The following is a 20,153-nucleotide window of genomic DNA, read 5'->3' on the forward strand; positions in this document are numbered from 1 at the left end:
GGTCAGTAGCCCCTCATGTGGGTAGGATCTTCTCTTTTCCTTTCTCTGACTTTGGCTTCTTTGCCATAATTATTGCCATCTCTATCAACGCCATTATCACTAAGACATCTGCCACAAAACTAGCAAAAACCACTTTATCATACAACATTTATTGAATTTACTTTGAGGTAACATTGTTAGGTTTTGAGGATTTAAATGTAAGGGGAATAGCCTTTTCATTCAAAAGACTCAGAGTACACGTAAGAAGCCCACGTGTTCCTTCTTGCTTCTATTCAACCAGTCCTTGGGGAATCCTATTATTAAATGCTGATTCTTGAGTATGTGTCTTTTTAATATCTAATATAACAAAATGGGAAGTGTATATAAAGTAATTCTGCTAGATACCAAAGTATAGAAAGTGCTTGTGAGGTGGTTTCCGTTGCAAGCCCAACTAGCTAGTTTTTTCGTGGAATACCATTTTTTTTCTTGAAAGAACAACTGACAGACTAGTTACGGTTTTTCAGATTTGGGTATTTGGCAGACATTTTGTTAAAAATCAATTAGTTCAAGGAAAATAATTATCACTGTTGGTTGCTAATGGTACAATAATAGCTTTCAAGCAAAAATTAGAATTTTAAAAAACTTGTATCTGCCACTTTTAGCATGACAGTTTTTCAACACTTAGAAAGTTTCTGATGAAATCAGTGGGGATTTTAATGAATATGACTTTTTAAATATCGATTGATAAATATGTCAACGTTTGGAAGATGTGCTAACTAACTCAGGGAACCAGTATGAGTTTTTACAGATGAAATATCCATTTAAAGTGAAGTTAGATTTTTGAATATTAATGCAATGGATCATGAAACTTAATTGATATCATTTCTGATTCTATACTGCAACCAGCCTTTAAGAAAGTGCCACTTGTCAACTTTGCCTATTGTAACGAAGAAGAATATTCAGAATTATCTAAAAAGACCATTAAAATATTCTTCTATTTCCAAAGGCATATTTGTATAAGGCTGGATTTTCTTCACATACTTTAACTGAAACAACATATTGCAACACACTGAATGCTGAAGACATGAGAATCTAGCTGGCTTTTATTAAGCCAGATATTAAAGTGATTTGCTAAAAATATTTTAAAACGCCACCCTTCTCATTATTTTTTGTTTTGGAAAATATGGCAAAGTAACCAGACTATATTACTTATGTTACTATGTAATGTGCTTATTATTTTAAGATGAATTAATAAATATTTTCAAATTCTCAGTTTTCATTTTTAATACTGTTAGTATTGATAAATACAACCCATAAGCAAAAGTTATTTGCAATGCTTAATAATTTTAAAGAGTGTAAAAGGAAGCTTAGACCAATATGTTTGAGAACCACTTTTACTGGGTTTACTCCATTTTAAAAATGAGACACAACCACATACAGAAAAGTGCAAAACATATAGATATATAATTTAACAAATGCCATTAAATGACTTCTTCCATATAACCTCCCTATGGTCAAGAACAATGCTGCAAGCCCCCCAAAGCCCCCTGCCTGCCCTTTTTAATCACATACCCTCCCTCCCATCTTTCATTGGTTTATTCTCAAATACATTTTAAAATTTATTTACACTTATAAAGAGCTTACTATGTGCCAGACACAGCCCTAAGTGCTTTAATTTATTTAATCCTTCTGTCCAACCCTGTGAGGCATTACTATCATCCCAATATATTGTTGAGAAAATAATGGCACAGTGAGCTTAAGTGGCTGGCCCAAGGTCAAGTGATGACTCAGTGTTTAAACACAGACAGTCTGGCTGTAGCATCTAGCTAGAGGAAAACTTAACTATTGTATTGTCTCCCTCTAAAACTTTAGATTCTTGGCTTGAGGTTCAGGGACCACTCAGGTGATATGATTCTGTGCAGCAAATCGAGAGCAGGCTTGTGAATAGAACTACTGAAGGTGGAGATGATGGGCTTTATCAGCTCTGGGTCACCCTCATTCTGAGACTGTAGCCCTAGTGGAGACAGGGGCTCCTCTCAGACTCCCCATCCTGGGCTTGTTTTGGGCTTTGACTTCTGACTACTACCGCCCCCCCCCCCCAATAGAATCATCAAAACCAGAACTCAAATTCTCAGAGACTGGCAAATATTTTCAGGGCAAAAGTATCTTGCTAGTTCTTCAGTGCCTTCTAGAAATACTTTAAAATATGCTTCCAGGCATTTTTAGATGTTTTCAGTAGAACATCTAGTCTGATTACTTAGCTTGCCATATTACATATTAATACAAAACTCCATACTATATTAAATTGAATCTCTATAAACATAATAAATGTTAATAGATGTGCTTGGGGTTTGAGAGTTTGATGATATTCAATGCTTTTCTGGGCTTTAAAAATAGCACCTTGACCTGTCAGTAATTTAGGGTTTTATCCATTTATTTATTCCCTGCCTGTTGCTAAAAGAGCTTTATGCATGTTTTCAGAATACCCTTCACAACTTCCCTAAACATTTTTCTGTGTTGTAAAGTATAGCTCAGTGCCCATCAGTTTAGATCCATAGCTGTGGTACTTTGCACTTACCCACGATGAACTCATCTGCCATTTTATCCCCATTCATTGGACCAAGTTAAATCTCCATGTACTCCTCATTAATTTGGTGTTTTCACTCTTCCAAAGAGTTTAATGCCATCAGCATTCCTCCCCAACTTCTCCATGGCACTTACTTATTATGTGAGATTAGTGAGAGTACTGATCTTTCCAGTGGTTTAAAATCCTTCATCCATTGCGGTGCTCGTTTATTCCTACCCAAGGCACTTCTCTGTTCTTGGTATATCAACTGCTTTTCTAGTCACCAGGCAATGGCAGGAATAGCCATATTGTGACACATTTTTCATGATGGTTTTTGAGCAAACTTTTTTTAGTTTTTTTTTTTTTATATTATTATTCAGCAAATTTTTTGAAGGTTTTTGGATGTTCCGGTTATATTTACTGAGTTCTATTTTACCTAGAAATTGATTTACTGTCAGAGAACTCTCTGATGTGTTAGGAAACTATGTTCCTTTTCCCTCTATTGGTAAGGTTTTAGTAACTATTTCATCATTCTCTCATTTGTTATGGATTCCTTTAAAACAGAAAATAACAATTTGGTGTTTGTAACTGCAGAATGGGCTCCAAAACGGACATCAAGAAAGTAGCTTAGACTGAGGCCCAGCCCCTGAAAACCCAGCGTATCACTCTGGTGATCTCACAGTCACCTGACACCTGAGTTCTTTATTGTGGTTCTCTTCTGCCACATCTAAATAGCATCGAGAAGTCACTGGGTTACCTGCACTGCTACTATCTTTTACCTTTTCTGGAAGGAAAGTAGTTTGATCAACATTTTTTGTTTGTTGGTTTCTACATCAATCTGGCAGAAACAGGCAGAGGTCAAGAATCAGAGTTATCCAGTGACCTTTTGAATAATCCTAGCATCAAATTGTTTCCTTAAATGACACAAGTGCAGCTGACCTCTCCAGAGTCAGAGGCCCCAAATGTAACAGCCTCTGGGAGCCCGCCCCTTCCCTGGAGAGGGTCAGGGCTGAGGCAGGGCCCTCAGACAATTTCGAGTGGCTGGTGATCTCAGCTCTCATTCCCTTCTCATCTGTACACGTCTACAGTTGCAAGTGATTAGATGACTCTTTAAACAAAAATATTTTGCATGGTACATTTTTGTCCAGGTCTGGGTCTCGAGAATGCCAGCCTCAATATTTGTGAGAGGAGAAGATGCTTGTTTGTAATGCCAGCGTTGGGGCACTCTGCTGAGCAGGACAGATAGTCCACTGACCAGTATTTTTTCCAAACCTCTTATTTCTCTTAAAGGAAAAGATAAAGGAATTATCTCTTTCTCTTCTAAAGTGATAATTGGAAAAAGTCAAGGCTTGCTCTGAGTGGGCAGAATTGTGTGCAGAGTATAGGAAAAACTACACCTCTGCACATAATAGTAACTCAGGAATGTCTGTTGGAGGAATCCAACAGATAATAAAAAAAATTATCCTCTCGCCAAATCTGGGTAATTTAAGGAAATAAATGGAAGGTACCTGTGCTGGTTAATTTTATGCGTCAACTTGACTGGACCATGAGGAGCCTAGATATTTGGTCCAGCATGACTCTGGGTGTGTCTTTCAGGGTATTTCTGGATGAGATTAACTTCTAAATCAGTAGGCTGAGTGAAGGGGATTGCTCTTCTTAATGGGGGTGGGCTGCTCCTCTAATCAGCTGAGGGCCTGAATAAAACCAAAATGTTCACCCTTCGGCAAGTAAGGGGGAACTCCTTCTGCCTGACTGTCTTGAGCTGGACATCGGTTCTTCCTTGCTTTGGACTAGAATGCAAGCATCGCACTTTCTGGCGCTTGAGCCTGCCAGCGTTTGGATGGAAACTAAACGCTTTGCTCCCCTAGGTCTGCAGCCTGCTGACTGCAGATCTGGGCTTGTCAACCTCTGTAACTGCATAAGCCCATTCCTTATAATAAGTAAGTAATTTACTTGGTTGTGTTTCTCTGGCGAACCCTGCCTAATACAGGTTTTGGTAAAGGAGAAGAAAGGACACCAGGACTTGCTCTCTCTCTCCCTCTCTCTGCCATGTGAAGATGCAGAGGAAGTCACCATCTACAAGCCAGGAAGAGAGCCTCACCAAAACTGGCAAAACATCAGCTGGTACCTTGATCTTGGACTTTCCAGTCTCCAGAAATGTGAGAAATAAATTTCTGTTGTTTCAGCCACCCTGTCTGTGGTATTTTGTTAGAGCAGCCTGAGCAGACTGAGGCAACACCCATTTCAATTCCTCAGAGAATCTCTAAATAGTCCAGAGGTAACAGGATAGCAAAGCATATGATCACTGCCTCATGCAGGGTACCTAGAAAGACTACATTCACTTTTCAACTTCAGTAATGTCAATGCAAGTGATCTGTACAAGGCATTGACAGTTGAGAGTGTTTCAGTGTAATTCTACAGTACAGTTCTTATTTCAGAATGCTTGGCAAGCAAAACATAACTACCTCAAGAAGATGAGTTGTCCTTTTGGTGACTGTGAGAAACAAAAATTCAATTTGCTTTTCAAGGGCTCTTTAAAGATTGTTCATATCATAACTGTAGCTTAAGTAATGATATAAACAATCTTTAAAGTCCTTGTAAAGCTTTTACAGCTATACGAGGACTCTGTGAAGACAAAATGATCAGGTGACTTGCAGAGCTGAGAAGTTGAAGGACTGATAACTTTCTTTCCAGAATTCTGTTTATAAGCCATCCACACTGACTAAAATAAGCAAGTTATGCAGCAAAAATGGCCGTTGCAAATCCTCAAATTGCTATGTTCATACAATGTCCTCTATCCAACTTTTAGTTTTAGAGCCTAGGGAATATGAAGAGAATTTTCCAAGATCTTAGGAGATGGAGGGAAAAAAAAGACCAAAGGGCTGGAAAATAAAGAAGAGGAACAGTTAGAGAAATCAGAATCAGCTAAGAAAATTCGTGCAGCAATAAAATGTCTTTATTTATCCAAAGGCCTATTTCTAGCAAGGTGATGGACAGTCTGTTCCTTATTCTACCTGAATAACAAAACTGGAATTTTTGAAGTTGAAGAGATTTAGATTAGAAACAAGGAGAAATTATCTCACTAGAAGTGGCAATATCTACTCACAAGACAGAGGCATGGTCACCTGCGTCTCCAAAAAGAGTCTTGGTCTTAGGGCTTGTTATGGCCTCAGCACAGTCCTCTGACCTGCTGAGCCAGAGCTGCCATGAAGGTCTGGAGTAGCCAGTCAAAATGACCACTGGCCAAATGTAGAAATAGCCACTGTCAATGCTAAGTACAGAATTATAACTATTTTCTCACCATTCTCCCAAATCCCATTTTGTTTAAATTTTCAAGAAATGTTAGTTAAATAGTAGATATACTGGCCTGACTTCTTTACATTATTTCAATTTTCCAACTGATGGATACATAAACCGAGTCCAATCTATGTTAAATAATGCAAAGAATGGTTAGAAAGTCTATGTGAGGACACTTCACACAGAGAGCTGGCTGAATTTTGGTCTGCAAGGATTTAGACAAAGCCCACCCAGAGACTGAAGACTGGAATAAACGACCCCTGCAATTCCTACTAGCCTCATGATTCCATAGTTTATATGGTAGTTTACAACAGGGACCCCCAACCTCTGGGCCATGGACCAGTACCAGTCCGTGGCATGTTAGGAACCGAGCCGCACAGCAGGAGGTGAGCGAGTGAAGCTTCATCTGTATTTACAGCCGCTCCCCATCACTCGCATTACCGCCTGAGCTCCACCTCCTGTCAGATCAGCACAGGCATTAGATTCTCACAGGAGCAAGAACCCTACTGTGAACCGTGCATGTGAGGGATCTAGGTTGTGCATTCCTGATGAGAATCTAATAATGCCTGATGATCTGAGGTGGAGCTGAAGAGGTGACGTTAGCTCTGGGCAGTAGCTGCAAATACAGATTATCATTAGCAGAGAGGTTTGACTGCACAGAGACCGTAATAAATCAGTTGCTTGCAGACTCGTATCAAAACCCTATCAGTGAGTGGCAAGTGAAAAGAAGCTCAGGGCCCCCACTGATTCTGCATTATGGTGAGTTGTATAATTATTTCATTATACATTACAATGTAATAATAATAGAAATAAAGTGCACAGTAAGTGTAATGCGCTTGAATCATCCCCAAACCATCCCCCCTCCCCCAGTCCATGAAAAAATTGCCTTCCACGATACTGGTCCCTGGTGCCAAAAAGGTTGGGGACCGCTGGTTTACAACACAAATAATAAACAATAGTTTTCTGTAGGGAGTCAGTTAAAAGGAGAAGTATCATGCTCTACAATAGTGAGTGTTAAGAACTGTTGTTTTCCCAGATCTTTTCATCATAAGAAAATAGCAGAGACTTTACATAAGGGGAAAATTAAAGGCAAAGGGATTTAGAAGTTTTAATATTCAAGACTATGTTATTCGTTTAAAAGAAAGGTTTAAAATGAGTTGTGGTGGCTTTGTAATGCATCATCTTGGCTAGGCTGAACTACATTTCCCAGAATTCCTTTTCTTGTAGGTTTTCTGCTGTTGAGCCCCAAGGGATAATCTTGGAAGATTTAGAGAGCAGAAAGGAAGCAGCAACCATTTTGTACTTCTGACTCACTGATGTGCTGACTTAGCTTTGTTGGCTTAAAGAAGCATCTGGGTCGTACCTGCTTTACCTTTCCCAGGATTCTTCTCCACCTTCTCTGACTCCTGGGCCAGATATAGGTGTTTATCTTCATGGCTTCTGCAGGATACCCATACCGTTAATGCCAGAAGCAAGAGGAACCAACAAATTTCAGTCCATCCTTCTGTGTTCCAGGTCCAGTCCCGTGTGCCTGAGCTCCAGCTGGGTCTTGCCCTCTCTGACTTTATGACCGTCTATCTTTCCTGACTGCCTGCGCTCTGGACTTTGAGCAGCCACATCAGACATGAAGACAATAACCTCGCAAAAACCGCTTAACCAGTTCCCACAATTGTGAAATCCCCTAAAACATACTTACATGTGTAAATCTCCTAATGGTTCTGCTTCTCTGGTTGAACCCTGGCGGGGACCCATGATAAAACTCTTCCAAGAGGGTTAGACGTCAGGTGAACATTTAATGAAATGAGTAAATGCCTCCACTAAGATTAGAAATGTGCAGTCAGTAGAATCTCAGCTCCTTCTATAATCAAATCACTTCCTTAAACTTCATTGGAGCCAAACGAAAAGAGATGAGCTGATACAGAAAACTATTTAACTATACTCAAGGTCATTTGATACTCGCTTTTAAATACTGATGGAGAAATAATCCCATCTCACACATAGGGAAAACAGAAGTTCAAAAGCTTAAATAAACCTGGGCTCCTGGCTGTGCTAGAAGGCAGTTCAAGGTTGAGCTTTTATAATACCCAGATGGTTCCATTTAGAGTTGGATGAATGGAGGAAAACTGTGATGGTTATCGGACTGACTTCCTGGACTCATATGGAAGGAAATTGTATACATGGTGTCTGCTAGACACTTTATGTTTTTGTTCTCTACCATAGGGAGCAGTGACTTCCCACAGAATGTATAACAGAAAAACAAACACAGAATAATGTCACATATAAGTCAGTGTGTATATATACACACATACATATACACAATTATTATAGCTAACATTTCTATAACACTTTGGTTGTATTAACTCAATTAGTCATCAGCATATGCTGTGGCAAAGATATTATTTTGGCTATTTTTCAGACAGGAAAGCAAAGCACAGTGGGATTAAGTGACTTGACAGGGTCACACAGAGGTATATGGTGGAGCTGGAGAATGGTAAGCAGCGGAGTGCAGCTCCAGGGCTTCTGTGCCTATGGATTCACCTCTGATACCTCACTTGCAAATGTATAATACATGTGGTTGTGTAGCTTTGTGAACCTGACATTCACCATTCTTAATAATCCGGCTACAAATTCCTTTTTCAACCCTATCTTCCTCCTCTCTCTTAAATGTTACATTCCTTATGTTCCAGCAAAACTTTACTCTTTTCATAGTTTAGTATTTCTTTGCTTTATCACAGCATATAGAAGCCTCAAGTGATTCAGATAAATAGGCTAAGGTCAAGATACTTCCCTAAATTCCTAAAACCCACCCAATCCTTTCTTCCCTTTGCATCTTTAGTAATGCCATCCTGCTTCCTGGGATGCCTCACTCTATTCCACCCTCACCCACTCTGTGTTACTGTGATTTCTAGAAAATCTACCCATTTCATATAGCACCCATTTCTTATAGTTTGAATTGCACCCCGTTCAGAATACATTCTGAGTCCCTTCTCAGAAGACAATCTCTCCTTCTTCAGAATTTTCACAGCCCTACGTTTTATGGACCACAGCATTGTGCAGCAATTTATAAACTTGTTTTATATTCATGTTAGCAGATCCTACATAGACCTACATCACAAATTTTAGCCACATTTAAAGATCCATCTTGGCACACGGGTATTGTACTCTTTTTGTCTATGGTCGCTCACTGCCTCTGCCCTCACAATAAGGAAGACAAATTAAAAGTGCCATCGAGTGCTCTGTATGTGAAACCATTCCTCACTGAGCTCCCGGGGATAGATGTGACCACTGCGGAAGCTAGTTAGTTTTTCTTTACACCGTGGACACAGCCTTCTGCCTTCTCTGTGCAACTGCTTTAGATATTCCCAGATGATAATCCCTGCTGTTTCTCGCCAAGCATTTTATTAATACCTCTACTCTACTATTTATCACATTCTGATAGTCCCCTGAGCACATCATCCATCCTCCAATAAAGAGTAACGTCCCTGAGACTAGAAACATATTTTATTCATCTCTACATGATTCCTGGAACAGTACATTGCATATGAGATGCTCACTAATTTTATTTGTTTAAATTGAAAATCAACTGTCTTCAGTTTTAATTTATCTAGAACAATATACATTGATTGTAAGTGTACAGTGTGATGAGTTTTGATAAATGTATACATTCATCCCCCAGTCAACATTTCCATCACCTACTGGTTTAGCAAGGGAGGAGGAGGATGGTGAAAAAAGCTTGGTGGTAAAGAGAAATTTGTCATTGACATTGTTTAGATAAAATGATTTTAAGAAGTCCAACTTTTTTTGGTACATGTTATTCTTGTTTGAAAATCTCTGCAGACAATATATCCACTTTATGGCCAGTAACCAGGGTAAATCATGCCCACTGCCTGCCCTTGGCATACCACTGCCCTCACTCCTGCTTCTCTGAGGGTCCTTCTGCCACCCTACCTCCAGGAAACCATCTGCCTCCTTTCTGCAAGAATAGATTATTGTTTTTCTCTTCTAGAGCTGCATGTGAATGAAATCATACAGAATATACTCCCTCGTGTCTGTCTTCTTTATTCAGCATGTTTTTGAGATTCATCCACATTCTCATGTATTATTAGTCTATTCCTTTTTATTTCTGAGCAATAATTCCATTGTATGAATACATCACAAATTTCTAACTATACTCTTGTTGATATACTTTTGGTTTGTTTCCATTTTTGGCTCTTAAAAATAAAGCTTCTATGAACATTCTTGTACAAGTTTTTTTGTAAATTTTTCTTACGCATTTAACTTTAAGGAACTGCCAAACAGTTTTTCTAAGTGATTTACAATTTTTTTTTTTTACTTCCACAATAATTGCATGAGAATTCCAATTGTTCTGTATTCTCGTCAACATTTGGTGCTCACTCTTTAAAAATTTTAGGGCTTCTAGTGTATATAAACTGGTATCTCATTGTGGTTTTAATTTAGTGAGCTGATGATTAATGATGCAGATTATTTTTTCACTTGCTTAAGGCCATTCATTTATATTTTTTCATGAGGTGTCTGTTCACCTATGTTGCCAAATTTAAAAAATTAGGTTGTTTTTCTTCTTACTACTGCGTTTTAAGAATTCTTTCTATATTTAGGATACGGGTCCTTTGCATTTGTATATGTATTATAAACATTGCATCCTAGTTTGTGATTTGCTTGTGCATTTTCTTAATGATATCTTTCAAAGAACGAAAGTTTTCAATTTGATGAATTCAAATGTTTTACTTTTTTTCTTCAAGTTTATTGCTTTTTGTGTCTTGTCTAAGAAATGTTTGCCTAACCAATGTTGAAAAGATTTTTCACCTATATTTTCATTGAGTCGTTTTATAGTTTTACAGTTTAAATGTAGTCTTTACCACATTTAGCAATAAAATTTGTAAATGGTATGAGAGTAAAGGTTAATTTTTGCTTTCTAAATTTCAGCACTATTTGTTGAAAATGTAATCTTTCCATCCATTGAATTTCCTTGGCACCTGTGTCAAAAATCATTTGACATATGTGTGGGTCAATTTTTGGACTTCCTTTGAACTATATGTTTATTCTTATGATATATTATCATGACTCAAGTAACATTTTAGTGATTTTTAAAATCTAGTAATGTACACTTTCTAATATAAATCTTATTTTTTCAAAATTGCTTTTTATATCAAGGTCATTTGCAATTCCATATAAATTTCAAATTAGCTTGACACTTTATACCAAAAAAAAAAAAAAAACTGGGATTTTGACTGATACTGTGTTGAATCTATGTAAGAGTGTGGAGGGAACTGACATCTAAATATCAAGTCATTTGATGCATGAGAATGATATATTTCTCCATTTATTTAGGTCTTTGATTTCTATAATCAGTGTTTGCAATTACCAACATACAGCTCTTGCACATAATTTTTAAGCTTTATATTTATGCATTTCATGGGTTTAATTGCTGTCATATATGGTACTTTAAAGTTTGACTTCTAAGTGTTCGTTGCTAGTACCTAGAAATACATTTGATTTGTGAATATTGGTCTTATACCCTGAGGCCTTGCTAAACTCACTTATTAGGCCTAGGGATTTTTGTAGATTCTTTGGAATACTTTATGTAGATAATTTCTTTTTTGGTGACTAGAGACATTCTATTTGCAATCTCTGTAATTTTTATTTCTGATTCTTGGCTTATTGCACTGGCTATCACCCCCAGAATAATATTAAATTGAAGCAGTAACAGTATACTGCTATGTCTTGTTTCTGATCTTGGGGGTAAAAAAACCAGTATCTCATCATGAAGTATGATGGTAGCTATAATTTTTTCATAGATGACTTTTTTCAAGTTGAGGAAATTCCCTTCTATTCCTACTTTGATGAGAATTTGTTTTTGATCAGGAATATATGCTCAATTTTGACAAATGCATTTTCTGCTTCTATTGAAACAAGCAAATAGTCTATTATTTTCATCATGTTGATATGGTAAATTACATTGATTTTTGAATGTTGAACCAGCCTAACATTCCCACATGATTGTGATATATTTTAAAATACATTTTTGGACTTGATGAGCTAACATTTTGTGGAGGATTTGTGGATCTATATTCACTAGGATATTGGCCTGTAGTTTACTTTTCTTGTAATGTCTTGGTCTGGTTTTGGTATGTGAATAATGCTAGCATCATAAAATGAGTTGGGAAGCTCTCCTGTTCTTCTACTTTCCGGAAGAGTTTGAATAGAATTGGCTTTTAACAATACTTAAAAAACTATATCTATCTAAATTCTTTTAGCAGTTTGTGTGGTTTCGGGTATCTCTTCCTCTGTGCTCTGTCCAAAGGAAGCAAGTGCTTGCATCCACCTCTACTTACGGTGCTTATCTTTCCTTAGATTATAGGTTAACTGGTAATTATGTGACCTCTGTGATGGCTTCAAGAAAGGTAAGATTGTATAGATTATCTGAATTTTTCTTTTTATTAAGCAGGAGCACTGTTTACTTTCTTGGTTTCTACCTCTATCATCTAATTGTTTACAGCCAGAAGGAAAGTCTGATTCCAGTTATTCCACTGTGACTAGAATTAGTCCAGTAATTTTGTTATAAATTAATTATAAATAGATACCAATGATCAAAATGAGACTGAGTATGGATGGATTGGAATAAAACTACTCTGACTAAAGCTTTATATTTGTAAATGAAAAAAAGCACATATCAGTATGTCTGGCTCAGTTTTCATTTTCTAGGTTCTCAGTAGGATTGTGATAATTTTCACATTTTTACAATCTTTTCCCTAATATATATCATCAAAGAGCCCTGATACACAGCTTTGTAAGGCACATCTGTGGATTTCTGTAAATAGTTCAACCATAACGGTGAGTTTCATTTCATGCTCAGATCAACTGTACATACACATAATGAAAATTTACTGGTATATATTTTTCTCTCAGTCCAGCCTTCCCAGGGGACAGATGAAAAAATGAAATAAATCCTATTAGCATTTTTACAACTTTTAAGGCAAAACCCAGTATACTTTTAAAGAAAATAGGAAGTATATTATAGTGGTCAAGGGACCAGAAGAGATAGAGGTACCCAAAGAACTGCAGATATCCCAGGGCACAAATGTTCTGGAGGCACAACTTTTCTAGGCATTTTTAAAGTCTAATTCTTCAATACCACAGGGGAGTTTCCTAGCAATGTGACCAAATTTATTATTCACAAGTTACGGCTCTGAAAGGAAGTCATGTGTCCAGGAAAATCTGGAACTGATTGTGAATTGCACTCCTACTTTGGGTGGGAGTCTTCTTTGTATGGAAAATACTTTGCTATCAGCTTTGAGCATTCAGTAGGTGCTCGATACATGCTTGTTAAATAAATCATTGTGAATGTTGAATGCAGAGCTTTGAAGGCTTCTTGCAGCCCAGTGCTTCACCCCTCTTCTTAGGCTGTGCTTTCTCTCTCACCAAACAAGTACAGAGGCCTTTTATGGTAGGGTCATTTCCTGGGAAAATACCTAAAAATCAAGTGTGAACTTGATGCTTTAGTTGGTAAATGAATATTTCACAGTATCTTAGGGCCAGTGTTCTTTATATTTCAAAGTCAAACTGTTTCTGTACAGAGTCGGCCCTCGGTACCTGTGGGTTCGGCATCCCTGATTCAATCAACCACGGTTTGAAGATCTTCGGGCAACCATGGATAGGCAGGGCCGACTGGACTACGCCCTTTATATAAGGGACTTGAGCATCTACAGATTTTGGTAACTGTGAGGGATCCTGGAACCAGTCCTGAAGGGAGACCGAGAGAGGACCGTATTCTAACCACGGACTATGAAGAAGAACCGTACTATGTACTGTGCAGCATCTAGCACATTCTTTCCAATTTGCTGTAGGTACATTAAAGGCATATATGCAAGCAGTTTAGATGCACAAGTCAGAACGACCAGGTCTTCTGTCATTACTCAGAGGTGAAGGGGCAGGCAACCACTCGGTCACAAAGCACTTCAGAACTCCCAGGAGATACCAATAAAATGAGACATGCCGTATATAAAATATAATTATACAGCTCCCAGTAGTGTTGTTTTGAAAAGACAATAACCCATTTAATATTTTGAAATGGCTTGCCCAGACAGCATTCTTTGGAACATCTTGCACTTTCCTTGACCTCTGTCTCTAAGGTCTTCCAGCTTTTAAAAAATTCTGTAATTCTTTGGATTTTGTGAGGAAAACAGTGAAGACTTCTAATTGTTGAAATGGGATTTGCTCAGAATTTCAAATTGCTTAACCAATTAAAAGGGATGAAACTTGTTCACTGTTCACTTTTTTTTTTTTAATTTTAACATCTTTATTGGAGTATAATTGCCTTACAGTGGTGTGTCAGTTTCTGCTTTATAACAAAGTGAATCAGCTATACATATACATATATCCCCATATCTCCTCCCTCTTGCGTCTCCCTCCCACCCTCCCTATCCCACCCCTCTAGGTGGTCACAGAGCACCGAGCTGATCTCCCTGTGCTATGCAGCAGCTTCCCACTAGACATCCATTCTACATTTGGTAGTGTATATATGTTAGTGCCACTCTCTCACTTCGTCCCAGCTTCCCCTTCCCCCTCTGTGTCCACAAGTCCATTCTCTATGTCTGTGTCTTTATTCCTGTCCTGCCACTAGCTTCACCAGTACCGTTTTTTTAGATTCCATACATATGTGTTAGCATACGGTATTTGTTTTTCTCTTTCTAACTTACTTTGCTCTGTATGACAGACTCTAGGTCCATCCACCTCATTACAAATAACTCAATTTCATTCCTTTTTATGGCTGAGTAATATTCCATTGTATATATGTGCCACATCTTCTTTATCTATTCATCTGTCGATGGACACTTAGGTTGCCTCCATGTCCTGGCTATTGTAAATAGTGCTGCAATGAACATTGTGGTACATGTATCTTTTTGAATTATGGTTTTCTCAGGGTATATGCCCATTTGTGAGATTTCTGGGTCATATGGTAGTTCTATTTTTAGTTTTGTAAGGAACCTCCATACTGTGCTCCATAGTTGGCCAGAGTTTTTAAAAATGAAGCTGCTTTAGAGAAGGAGTAGCTCATTGGCTTATTATGATGTTGCTATGAGTTATTTCTTTATCAGAGTTTTTCTATTGTACTGGATGACTTGTGGATGCAAAAAGACACAGTCAAATATATACAGAATGGACTTTGGTGAGAGAAGACTCACACTTATTCATGCCATTGGGCAGAGCTCTGGCCCTGAAAAAAAGCCAAAAAATTCTCAATAAGCCATGTAGCCATGAGGTGACTTCAAGTCACCAAGATCATCTATTTTATTTCTCTCTGGATGGTCTAAGGCAGGGACCACTAAGTCAAGTATTTAGAGGAGACTCAGCAGGTGACATTCATAAGCCAAGTGAGACTTATAGGGCAGTGACAAACTTGAGAGTACTTTGGATGTGTAGTTCTATTTCCTTAGGTTAAAAAAAAAAAAGTGGAATTCTGTATTACGATGTGAAATCTTCCAAATGTAAGATCTTTGCTCTATATTTTTATTAATTGCATAGATCATCAAAATAATATTATTAGGCTAGCATTGGCCTTTGGCTTCAATGTACCTTGTCTCTAAAATGCTTGATTCCTGTGCTTTATATGTCAATCCTAATCTCCCAATTCGTCCCACCCTCCCCTTCCCCCACTATGTCCACATGTCCCTTCTCTATGTCTGCATCTCTATTCCTGTCCTGTAAATAGGTTCATCTGTACCATTTTTCTAGATTCCACATATATGCGTTAATATACGATATTTGTTTTTCTCTTTCTGACTTACTTCACTCTGTATGACAGACTCTAGGTCCATCCACTTCTCTACAAATGACCCAACTTTTTGTTCCTTTTTATGGCTGAGTAATATTCCATCGTATATAAGTACCACCACATCTTCTTTATCCGTTCATCTGTTGTTGGGGACAGGAAGCTCAGCTCGGTGCTCTGTGATGACCTAGATGGGTGAGATGGGGGGGAGGGAGGGAGGTCTAAGAGGGAGGGGATATATGTATACATATAGCTGATTCACTTCACTGTGCAGCAGCAATTAACACAACATTGTAAAGCAATTTTACTTCAAAGAAAGAAAAACTAAAAGAAAAACTAAAAAAATAAAATAAAATGCTTGATTCTAGGTCTTTCTATATAGATAGAGTGAGGAAAATCAAGCAGCATGGGATGTGTATGTTTATTTTTCCTTCATTTATTTTACATTCATAGAGAACATACTACATCCTAAGCCCCAGTTCTACTCATTTGGTATACAGTTGTGAACTAAACAAAGTTCCTACCTTCATAAAATTTATATTCTTGTGAGTAGGAGTGGTAAGACTGCTAAAAAAAAAAAAAAGATAAGTAAAGATTGGAAAGAAATGAAATGAAGAGCAAAGATCCATAGAATTTTTGAGTGGTGTCAGAGTTTCTTCCTTCTTATCTCACAGACAAGGAAATGACTCCCATAGAGGTAAATGAATTACCCAAGATGTAGCACGTTACTGGGAGAATCCAGGTGAGAGCCCAGGGCTGTCTTTGTAAGCGTGCAAACTGTGCCATTACACAGGACCCCATGTTTGGTTTAATGCTCTGTTGTCACTATTCAGAAACTCTTAATCATTTTATCTTTGAACTTGTGGTTTGTAAGAGAAATGCATGGAGTGTGTGTTGTTCTTTGTTACTTCATTTGCACATAGCATGTGGTATCCCTGATCACAGACTTCTGGTAGACCCATGATGCATGGAGTTCAACAAGACTCAAAGCAAGTGCAAGGTATGCATGTTAGCTCTACGACTGAGTAACTGTGGGTGGTGGTGGTGGGGATCCTGACAGCCCTGAGGGACTACCCATTCCATTCCAATGAGAACTTGCTTTGAACACAGGAAGGCTCTGGCATTCTAAGAAAACACAAACAACCAAATAACCCTATCATATCCTTTCTTAGTTATGTGACTTCCTTGTATTAGTTAACCACTTATGCTGAACATGATGACACAGAAGGAAAGGTAAAGATAGTGCAACTCATAGTTCTTCTTCTTTTTGATCTTTCCTTACCTCTAAGGTAGAGAGTATTGGTAGGATATGTGTGTATCAAGAATTGAAATAAAAACAGTTGAGTTAAAAAAACAAAACAAAACAAAACAGAAAACAGCTGAGTTAGTTCCGTGCAGAGTTTCCACTGTCTGGTAAGAATGAAATACATATGCATGTAAAAAGTATTAAATATGAATTGTGTGATTTCAGTGATATTTGCATATGAGTTATATGCCCTTATATTTGCATAAGGACAAATTAAAACTTCCCATGCACAATATAATGGTAAACGGCAAAATTCATGCCAATCATTTAAAATGTTAATTTTTCTTTACTTAGCACAATATTAAATAGAAATAAAAACACCATGATGCAGAAGAAAAGAAATAGCTTATATTTTATTACCTTCAATTACTCTTTTTTTCCTGCTTTTTGCCAAGGGTCCCTGCATTTTCTTCTTGCACTGGGCCCTGAAAATTATGTTGCTGGCCCTGCTACACTTAGGTTAGAATCCTTTCTCCTAATTTCTAAGTCACTATACCTCACTATGCTCTGGTTTGGTGTTCCAGATTTTAGTGGTGATGATTATAAGCCTAGAGCAAAGAAACAAGGAAGACTTGTTTAAATAGTTTTCAGTTTACATAGAGTGATCATAACCAAGATTTCATGGTAAATATTAATGCATCCAAACTTGCCCATCTTTGGTCTGTTCTGGACTTTTAATTCATTAGTGCCCTGCTCATGAGACAAAATAAGGTAGTGTAAAATGACAAGCAGCACATACAACAATTTATGTGAATTACCGCTTTTTTTAGTTAGATCATTGAAAATGTGATTATCTGACATGGAAATAAAAGAGCAGTTCTTTGTCTCAGTTGGAAATAAATGATGAGAATGCAAGGTGCCCTTTTCCAAAGAGAGGGTCTTTTCAAATAGCACACTGTCATCATTTTTGTAGAATCATTCTGAAGAAATAATATTTGCTCTTTTTTCTTTTCATTTTCAAAGCTCTTAACATACAAACTTGAAAAGATTTCGAGAGGCATTTATATCTCTTAAGAGGTTGCATATGAACCTAGAGACAATTCAGTACCTTGTACAGTGTAAGGCATTAGCCCTGTGTCTTAGTTTGCTGCCATAATAAAATACCACAAACGGAGTGGCTTAAACAACAGCAATTTGTTGTCTCACAGTTCCAGAGGCTAGAAGTCTAAGATCAAGATGTCATCAGAGTTGGTTCCTTTTAAGGGCTATGAGGAAGAATCAGTTCTATGCCTCTTCTCGAGCTTCTGGTGGCTTGCTGGCAATGCTTTGGCATTCCATCGCATGTAGAAAGAAGCATCATTCTGATATCTGCCTTCATCTTCATTTAGTGTTCTACTTGTCTGTGTATCTGATATCTGCCTTCATCTTCATTTAGTGTTCTACTTGTCTGTGTATCTGTCTCCAAACTTTCCTTTTTAATAAGGGCACCAGTCATGTTGGGATAGGACCAACTCTTACAACCTTATTTTAATTCTATTACCTCTGTAAAGATCCCAACTCCCAGTAAGGTCACTTCTGAGATACTGTGGGTTAGGACCTCAATCTATGAATTTGGTGTGGGGGACACAATTCAACCCATAAAAACCTGACATCTTTGCAAATATTAAACATGGTCAGACAAGGAACGAAAGTCTTCTGTGTCCAGTCTCCATCTGGATCCTGCTTAATATTTAATTCTTCAGTGGAGGCTGAGTCGTAGAGGACTCATGAGGCTGACATCAAGGTGAGGGAGACCAGCAGAAGGACGTGTCCCCTGCACCCCAAGACATCAGTTGTCTGAGCAGAAGGACATGTCCCTTCAGCCCACTGCATCAGTAGTTCCAGACATGTATGCCAGGGACAATCATGGACAATAAGAATGGGAAAAATGAGGTCTTTGTGTAATCAGCAGTCATAGTTACACTTTTTTCCTTTGTCATAGAAGAAGGTCTTAGCCACTGGTGACTTTGTGTGTGTGAGAGGGTATATTTTAAAGGCGTCAGAAAGATGTGAAAATGTTAGAGAGGCATGCTCTCCAGAAGACAGTAGAATTGATGGATAGCTAAATACCAACCCTACCACGTGCCATGGTTTAGATATCTGACAATGCCCGAAACATGGTGGACATTCAGGAATTTTTGAATTTTTGTTGACTAAACTAATAAAACTAAGGAACGAGGGCTATGTTTCTTACATACTATTTTCAACTTCTTACTTCCTGATTTTTTTCTCTGTAGTCTGGATCATAAAAATGAAGGAAGGAGATATTATATGATGGAGGAAGGGGATATTTTCATATGCTTAGTTCATGGCCCACTGTCATCCCTGACCACTTTTACCCACAGCTCACATGCTTTTAATAAAGAAGGTTGATTCCTGCAGTGCACAGCCAAGTTTACTAGATGTGGATTGTTTAACTTTCCCCTGCTCTCAGAAATTCGTTTGACTTAGAGCCAATCATTATGCAGACGTGTGTTTGTGATCGGTTGTGACCGAGATTGATGACCTCTTTTCCATCCTACCGTTTGTTGCCTAAGCCTTTTTACAGACTTTGTTTGGTAGGGCAGGCTCTTCACCAAACCCACTTTTGGACATCTATTCCAAACTGAAGAAAGAAGTCATAATTCTATTTTTCAATTTAGTTTGACTTTGTGGATAGGGAATAGTCATGGCATTAAATGAGATTACCAGGAAGAGAGTGAAGAGAGAAAGGCTGAGAAAAGGGCCAAGAGAGAAACCATTATGTATGGCCTAAAGAAGCAAAATTCTTCTTTCAGCTGGTCCCTGATTTAGGATTTGATGTCCCTTTCTGAAATATAAACAACTTTGATTCAGTTGAGGTAAAATCTTGGTCATATTGTCTGTAAATTTATAAATCCATGAGAAACTTCTACTGCTTTCCATGATCGACATTCTCATATTTCTCAATTTCTGCCCTGCAAACCAAGAACCCATGCTTTTAATCAATGCATCAGACTGCCTCCCATGTCTGTATTCTTCTGGATGGCAAGTCTCATTCACTTTTCTAACCTCTTTTCTCAGACATTACGGAAACCAGAAAATGGTTTAAAAGATAAGTAAATCATTCAGTAACTATTATCCAGGGGCCTGTATTTTAATGTTAAAAGGTCCAAGTAAGCATGGACCTTTGAGTAAACTAGCATTCAGATTTTGAGAAAAAATAGGTTAAATAACCTATTAAGTTAGTAGATTAGGCTTTTACAAATGTGCTCATA

At 37.8% G+C, this 20,153-nt stretch overlaps 1 protein-coding gene across 1 annotated transcript in view; it reads right to left on the bottom strand.

The window, feature by feature from the left end:
* The window catches only part of LOC309666875 (uncharacterized protein), a 367,169-nt gene that overhangs the window by 285,147 nt on the left and 61,869 nt on the right, over positions 1–20,153 (bottom strand). The gene's annotated exons all lie outside the window — the stretch shown is intronic.

The sequence above is a fragment of the Balaenoptera physalus genome, assembly GCF_965194825.1.
Source record: "Balaenoptera physalus genome assembly, chromosome: 9".
NCBI lineage: Eukaryota > Metazoa > Chordata > Mammalia > Artiodactyla > Balaenopteridae > Balaenoptera > Balaenoptera physalus.